Below are 8,278 nucleotides of genomic sequence, written 5' to 3'. Positions count from 1 at the left end.
ATAAAATTGGATGTATGCATGTGCTATATTACAGTTATATTACATGTTAAAATATTTTTAAAATTTTTTTAACCTCCTGAACGGTTCATTTCTATCTGGATGTATATGTCTAAAAGCGCTACAATATCTTTCACGAAATTTTATTTTACAGTATATTAGTATGAGTAGAAAAAATGTTTTTTTTACATTTTTACCAAAATAAATATTATACTTATACTATTGTATTGTACTGTAAAATAAATGTTCATGAAAGACAATGTTCTGCCCCTGTGAGTCATTGAGTGCAGAAGACGAAAAAGAAAGACGCGAAAAACGAGAGCAGGCATAAAAGACAACGCCAGATGCCAGCAGATCAGCTAAGACTCCATTTACTATTTTTTCCCATGAAATTTAGACAGAATTAGGCCACTAGGGAAGTTAAAGTCATTTATTGCATGTGTGTGTTTAGTGTAACGGTAAAACTTTTTTCCCACAATGAAAGCATGATTCCCACAGCGGCATTCATATGATGAGCACAGCCGTGGGACTACTGACAGTGTGGGATCCCCAGGCTCTAGGGGTTTAATGAGCACAAGGCTCCCCATTCATCTCTAGTGCTGAATGGATAAATGGGAAACCCTGATAATGGCTCAAGCATCATGAGGGATCCCCTTTGATCAGCCAATTACAGAGCATTAGAGGTGAATTGGGAGCCTTGTTCTCATTTACCCCTACTGACTGGGGATCCCACACTGTCAGGAGTCCCACAGCTGTGCTCATGACATGAATTCACCCGTGGGAATCATCCTTTTATTGTGGGATAACCTGTAAAAAAAAAAAACAAAGTTTAAAAGTTACACTAAACTCATACATTTAATAAATTACTTTAACATTAAAGCCTTCTCATCTACTTTGTTTTAATTTATTTTTTATTAGATAGCTGTTCACTGGTATACAAATCTAAATGATCATAGTAATAAATGATTATGAAATGTCCAACTGTCAACAAACAAACAGCAAAATTTCACGGACTGTGCACGTCCCAATTACAGGCAAATTTGTAGCCGCTGTACGCAAAGATGTGAATATATGAGTTGTCTACCTTGCTTTTTCCTTTGTCTTTTTTTTTTCAAGGAGGAAGAGGACACCTTGTTTAGTGTGTTATCCTAATCTATGTTGTTACATTTCATACCCTGCTTACCATTTAGCACAATAGCTGCTTTTGTTTTTTAAACTTTGATTGTTTCAATGTCCATTTTGCAATTAGGAGGTCCATGTTAATGCTATGTTATTGTGTTTGTAGCCATATTGTTTTATTGCAATAATATGTCTTTATTACAACCTTTAAATGTTTTTTTTCTGCATAGATATTTTCTAATTCAGTTTTCCACCCTTGATAGGTCCAAAAGCATATTGATTTAGTAAGTATTTTTGAATGCAATATTTATTGGGCCATTTTTGAACTATTTTGGATTTATTTGGAAGTGTGGGTTTATATGTGTTTGTGAATTTTTTTTTTATTCTGTCATGTAAATTTAGTGGTGTCTGTGTGGTCCCTGTATTTTAATGTGACCTTTTAGAAAATGTGTGTTTTTTTTTAATAAAGTTGTTTGAAAAAGTTTGTAGTAGTAGTTTTTTTTTTTTTGGTTTGTTTTTATGTGATCTCCTTTACAATCTTCCAAGATCCTTTAACCCTTGGGTGATCCAACAGACCTACAATTTAACATGTTAATTGTGATTTCTTTTTAGGCATTTCCTTTCTATGAATTGTTGAAAGGCTAAAAACAGCACAATTGTCTTATTATAACTTAGTTGTTTGATGCGCATAGTTGTTGGCCAATGCGGACCTGCTATGCGTGAACTGTGTTCTATCATTTGAAAAACAAGCCGGCCACATTTGCAGAGAAGGATCCTCATTTGGGTAAGTTTTTATTTTTATGTGTATATTGTTTGTTTTTTCATGTTAACTCATGTATGTACATACATGTATATATGTATGTGTGCATTTATATGCGTGCACATTGTGAGGGGTTAAGCTCAGGATCGCCTTTGCTGGGGTCAAAGGACACTTGTCTGGTTCATCCAACTCAGATCACACACTGAAGTTTAAGTGTTAAGCTGTGAATCATTCAGACTTCATTTTGCAAGTTTCCGAATCCATAGTCAAGAACCACCACGCCTGACCGGTCGTCACTTCACTGAATACATCCCACCAACCCCGAAAAAGGCGGCACCTACAAGGATGTGCGTGGTTTGCTGCTCAAAGACCGATGACAGAGGAAGGAAGAAATGCAAGGAAACCAGGTTCTACTGTCCTAACTGTGATGTTGGCCTTGTGCACCACCCTGCTTCAAAATCTACCACACCCAGGATGTCTATTAAAAAAAGTAAATTTTTTTTTCTAAAATCTGCATATAATTTATATTATTATTTATCAAAATTATTGCACCCTTGTTTGGAAAATTTCAGTAAGAAATTTTTGATAAAAAAAAAACTTTTGATAAATTACATTGCTCTAATATTTCATTATTTTTTTTATAATAATGATTTATAATTATGTATTATATTATAATTTATGATTCTAATATAATAAATAAATATATTAATACACCTGGGAGTTAATCCTAAGAATTACAGGCCCACAATATAAACAAAAATTTCTATGCAAAAAAAATAGGATCACTTTTTGCATCAAAAAAAGACAGAATTAGAACGCTAGGGGGTTAAGTAATACATATACATTGTAAAAAAACAGGTTGAAGATTTTTTAACAGATAGAGACCATCATTTTCAAACAGACACAAAAACATTACTGCAACAGACAAAGCTAACAATAATGAAGCGCAAGCTTACTTGAATATTCCCCCCACAAACCAGCCCAGTTAAAATAGTAACAAAAAAAATGCTTATGTATTTATATACATTTAAATTTATTTTTACATACACACAAAAGGGAAATCACTAAATATTCCTTGATACATGTATTATAACTAGAGAAGAGGGAATTTTTCAAAAATTCGATTCGGCCGGTTCGCCGATTTTTCTGAAAAGATTTGCTTTGATCCGAATTTATTCGCAGTGAATTGTGTTAAAAAACGACTATTTCCAGCCTGCAGAGAGCCTTGATAGTGGTGTAGAACACTGTGCCTTGCAGTAACACGCATAGGGAGTCTGCTGTGGTAGTGAAATAGGCGTCGCTATTAGAATCACTGCACACTTCACTTATTTGGGCAGTCACGGGGCCAAAACTGACCAAAAAACTCAATTACTAAGTTTGTGTTGACATCAATGATTATTTTGCTCTTCCTCTGATCCATCAGAACAATAACTCACAAAAAAGGGATTCTGTCTGTGGAGCATCTGCCTTCACCTGGTCAGCATTTTCTCAAAAATCCATAAGTTTTGCTAATGCCAAAAAAAAACAGGAGTGGATCCAAAACAGAGATGACACGTGAATAGAATATTTGCATGTCTTCTGTGTTTTGTACCCACTCCTGCTTTTGGCTACCAAATCATAAGCCAATTCTGATGGGACCATACAGGCCTTACAGCTGCTACACAGGCAGGATCCATTGTGCGTCTTTTTTGCCTTCCTTCTGACAGATCAGAAGAAGTGTCAAATAAATAGTGATGTCATCCAGGCCAAAAAAGCAAAATAGTGGCCCAGTCATGGAGTGGGGAGGGTGGGAGAACAGCCTGAGAAGTCCACAGGGTGGCACAATGACATAGTGGTAAGGTGGAAGCAGCATGAGGAAACCACAGAGTGGCCCAATGACAGAGTCTGGAAGTGACGGCAGCATCAGGCCACAGAATGGCACAATAACAGTGTGGAGGTGGCAGCAGCATCAGGAGGCCACAGAGTGGCACAATGACAGAGTCTGGAGGTGGCAGCAGCATCAGGATGCCAAAGAGTGGCACAATGACAGAGTGTGGAGTTGGCGTCAGCAGCAGCATCAGGCGGAAACCACAGAGTGTCACAATGACAAAGCCTGGAGGTAGCGGCAGCATCAGGAGGATACCACAGAGTAGCAGGGTGACATAGTGTGGAGATGGCAGCAGCAGCAGCAGCATCAGGAGGATACCACAGAGTGCAAGGTGACATAGTTTGGAGATGGCAGCAGCAGCATCAGGAGACCACAAAGTGACCCGGTGACAGAGTGGGGCAGTGGGTGGCAACACCAGTACCCGCTGACGAAGGTGGGTGAAAGAAGGAGCACTTGGCATCTGATGTGTGGCATCAGGCGGGGACTTAACCTCCCTAGCGGTATTCCCGAGTGTGACTCGGGGTGGAAAAAATTGCAAAAAGCGGTAATCCCGAGTCACACTCGGGGTACCTTTGAGGGTCCCTCTTACCTTATCCCCGGGCTCCAGCGGCGATCTCACGATCCCGCTGTGATGGCGGGGCGCTTCTCCGTCGGGGGGCGTGGCCGGGCGGGAAATTTAAAAGCAGATTACGGAGTAATCTGCTTTTAAATACCGCCCGGGTCCCCACCACCCTGATGCGATCACCAATAGGTGTCCTAAGGCAAGCTCAAGGAGGACAGAAACCTCCCGTGGAGCAGAAGGGCAAAAGCTCTCTTGATCTTGATTTTCAGTCTGAATTCAGACAGTGAAAGTGGGGCCTCTTAATCCTTCCCATTTTTGGGTTAGGAGCAGGAGGTGTCAGAAAATTTACCCCAGGGATAACTGGCCACAAGGACATAGTCTGGAGATGGCGGCAGCATCAGGAAGCTACAGAGTGGCACAATGACAGATAACTGGCTTGTGGCGGCAAAGCGTTCATAGCGACATTGCTTTTTGATCCTTCAATGCCGGCTCTTACTATCATTGTGAAGCAGAATTCACCAAGCATTGGATTGTTCACCCACTAACAGGGAACATGAGCTGGGTTCATTCAGCACATTCAGCTTCTGCGCAGTTGGAGTGCACACATAATGTTGTCTCTTGGCAAGGAGCCAAGGACCACAGAGTGGCACAATGACAGAGTCTGGAGGTGGCGGCAGCATCAGGAGGATACCACAGAGTGGCAAGGTGACATAGTGTGGAGATGGCAGCAGCAGCATCAGGAGACCACAAAGTGACCCTGTGACAGACTGGGGCGGTGGGTGGCAATACCAGTACCCGCTGATGAAGGTGGGTGAAAGAAGGAGTACTTGGCATCTGATGTGTGGCATCAGGCGAGTGACAGCATCAGAGTAGTAGCTGAGGAAGGTAGCCAGAAGAAACCGGTCTCTTTTGTCAAGGTTTGGGTCAGGCACCATGGATCATCTAATCAGATGCATCAGGCATTGGTGGGTGGAAATCCTGGCTGATCCACGCCTGATTCATCTTGACAGAGGTCAGTCTCTCCACATTTTGGGTGGACAGGCGAGTTCACCTGGCCAAGTTGCTGGTTTGGCTGTGCAGGAATCACATTCACCCAGTGGGCCATAAAGGACATGTATTGTCCCTGACCGTAGCTATAGCTCCACACGTCGGCGCAGCCGTGCACTTTGGCAGACACCGACAGGCTCAAGGACTGTTCTACATATTTGTGCAGGGCTGGTACTGTCTTTTTTGCAAAGAAATGACGGTTTGGGACTCTCCACCTCGGCTCGGCACAAGCCATCAGTTCTCTGAAAGGTGCAGAGTCCACCACTTGGAAAGGGAGGGACTGCAGCACCAGCAACTTGGACAGGAGCACATTCAGCTTCTGAGCGGTTGGATGAGTGCACGCATACTGTTGTCTCTTGGCAATCGCTTCGGTGATGGAATGACTGACGAGGAGTAGGAGGAGCAGGAGCATCTGGACCAGCAGAAGATGGAAATGACATACAGCTCACTTCGGCTGAGGTGGTGGAGCCTTGAGTGCCTGAAAGCCAGTGCGTGCCACTGGGTGATGCTGAGGTTGCTGCAGCAGGCTGGACCACCACATCAGAGCCACGGTTCTCCCAGGCCACTTTATGGTGACGCTGCATACATTGTCAACATTGGCACCCTGGCCATGCTTCACCTTCTGTCCACAAATTTTACATATGGCCATGTTAACCTCCTCCGGCGGCTTAACAAAAAACTGCCACACCGCCAAGTAGGTGATTTTCCCCCCAGATCTTGGCTAGGCAGTAGCTGCTGACTGTCCTCTACTAGCTCGTCCTCGCACAATACTTCTGTGGCTGAGGGAACAGCAAAGGACAGAGGCAAGTTGAGAACAGGTGAGGGCACAGGGTTTGCTCCCAGGCCATGCCAAGTAAGGGTTGTGTCTGACGAACCCAACAACTGTTGGCTGGGGGTGTCTGATGTCACTTGGGATGAAGTGGATGACCGAGTTAACCAATCAAGAATAGCTGGGTTGCTGGTCAAGACACGACCGCTAGATGACACCTATATATATATATATATATATATATATATATATATAGTGGTTATGGGCAAAAGCAACAAAACAGTCATTGAGCTCAATGCGCTTCTAGCCAAACTATTGGCCTTGCAGCTACTGCCTGTGGTGGATTGCTCAAGATAGCAGGGATCAAACCAGTCACAACAAGAGGCAGAAATGCTCAAATCAGCCTAAAAGTTCAGGCTTCTGCCTGCAGGCTTTATTCTCACAGACATTTAACAAAAGGTTTTACACATTTCTCTTTATTTTTGGTTGGATTTGGAGGATTCCCTCTTTCAGCCATCATTTCCACAATAACTTTCTCAGTGGCACCATCTTCTAATTGTGAACTGTTGTCATTAATTATAATATCAGGTCTCTCAAAGACTTTCCTAGGTGCAGCCACATGTTATATAGACAATCTTCCTCAGATCGCTTGATCTCCCCAAACACCTTGAGTCTTTATTGTTGCATGCAAATGTAAGCCGTGTACCGGGGGCTTCCTAGGATACAGCGAAGTCACAAACAGGGAAGGCAACACAGACACCAGCTTATGTAAAACAGAACATACTTTACTGATTAATATAACAATGAACACAATTCCAAATACAAAGACAAAGAAAATTACATTACATACTGTCAGCCCAGAGGACAGCACAGCTCCCTCTTTCAAAATTGGTTCTTATAACCTGCCACACACATAGACCCTAACTTACTAGCTACTGCAGGTCTAATCTCAGTCTCTGGTATTTCAGGCGCCAATCCTATAATGCGGTGCGTGCTGCAGGTCTAATCTCAGTCTCTGGTATTTCAGGCGCCAATCCTATAATGCGGTGCGTGCACGATTTTACTGACCCGGGTCTTGTTCTGGATCCAATGATGTCTTTACACTGAACAACAGCAAGTCTCTTCAGCAAACATGAGGTCCTGCAAGACAGACAGCGCTCCGTTCCTCAGCTCCTTTCAGCCTTTCTGGAAAACAATCCTTTTGCTCTGGACAGGAACTGCCTTGGACGGTGGTCAGCCTCACTCAGCCACAGCTCCTGAGACTCTAGGACGCGCTGACACTTGGATGCGAGCGGATTCTGTTTCACACACAGTCCTTGCAAGATGTCTGCCCTCCTGCTTTCTGTTTTCTGTCTTCCTCTTTCTCAGAACAACCACTCCTCCTATCAATATACAAATACTGGCAACCTGCTTAGCTGTGTTAAGAAACAGCGGCATCTTGTGGATGAAATGCAGAATGACAGTCCTATATTTAATTACACACAGACATTGAACAGTGAGTTCTGTTTCTCAATCTCACACAAATGCACAGAAATATTACTGCTGGAGGCAGCACAGTTATGGCCTCTACACTGTCCATGTAAGGGGAAGCCTCTTCACATTCATCAATAGTCGGAGCCTCTACAGTCTTAACCTCTTCATATTCACCTGTAGCCCTGTTATTCACCTGTAGTCCTGTTAAGTTAGCACCAGAGGAACCACAACACCCATCATACAACATTAACCATTGCAGCTAAATGAACACACAAGTTGCAGTATTTGTAAGGTTTATATCCCAAAACAGTTATAACAATATTTGCAATCGGTAATCATCAATGAGTACACATATCAAAGGCATAGCAGAGTCCTGAGAAGAATTGTGCACAGATATACCCGGGTATATATACAGTCTATAACCACAAATACCTCCAGTTATGATGTGTCAGGATGAGTTGCAGAGGCCTCTGGAACTGATTGTAGCAAAGATGTCCTGATGAGATGATCCTGAAGACAGTGGCAAGGAGATCCTCCAACCGGAAATTGGGCTGTGTATGCTGTGATCCTGGACTGCAGGGATGCAAGCAAAGTCTTAGGAGTTCATGACTGTGACATGGTAGAGTCCCTGCATTCAGTACCCACCCCTGTCCCAACCTCCCTGTACCCCAAAGCACACCACTC

This window comes from Pyxicephalus adspersus, chromosome 3 (assembly GCF_032062135.1).
Source record: "Pyxicephalus adspersus chromosome 3, UCB_Pads_2.0, whole genome shotgun sequence".
Lineage (NCBI taxonomy): Eukaryota > Metazoa > Chordata > Amphibia > Anura > Pyxicephalidae > Pyxicephalus > Pyxicephalus adspersus.
The sequence above is the reverse complement of the archived record's forward strand: the minus strand, read 5'-3'. Positions refer to the sequence as shown.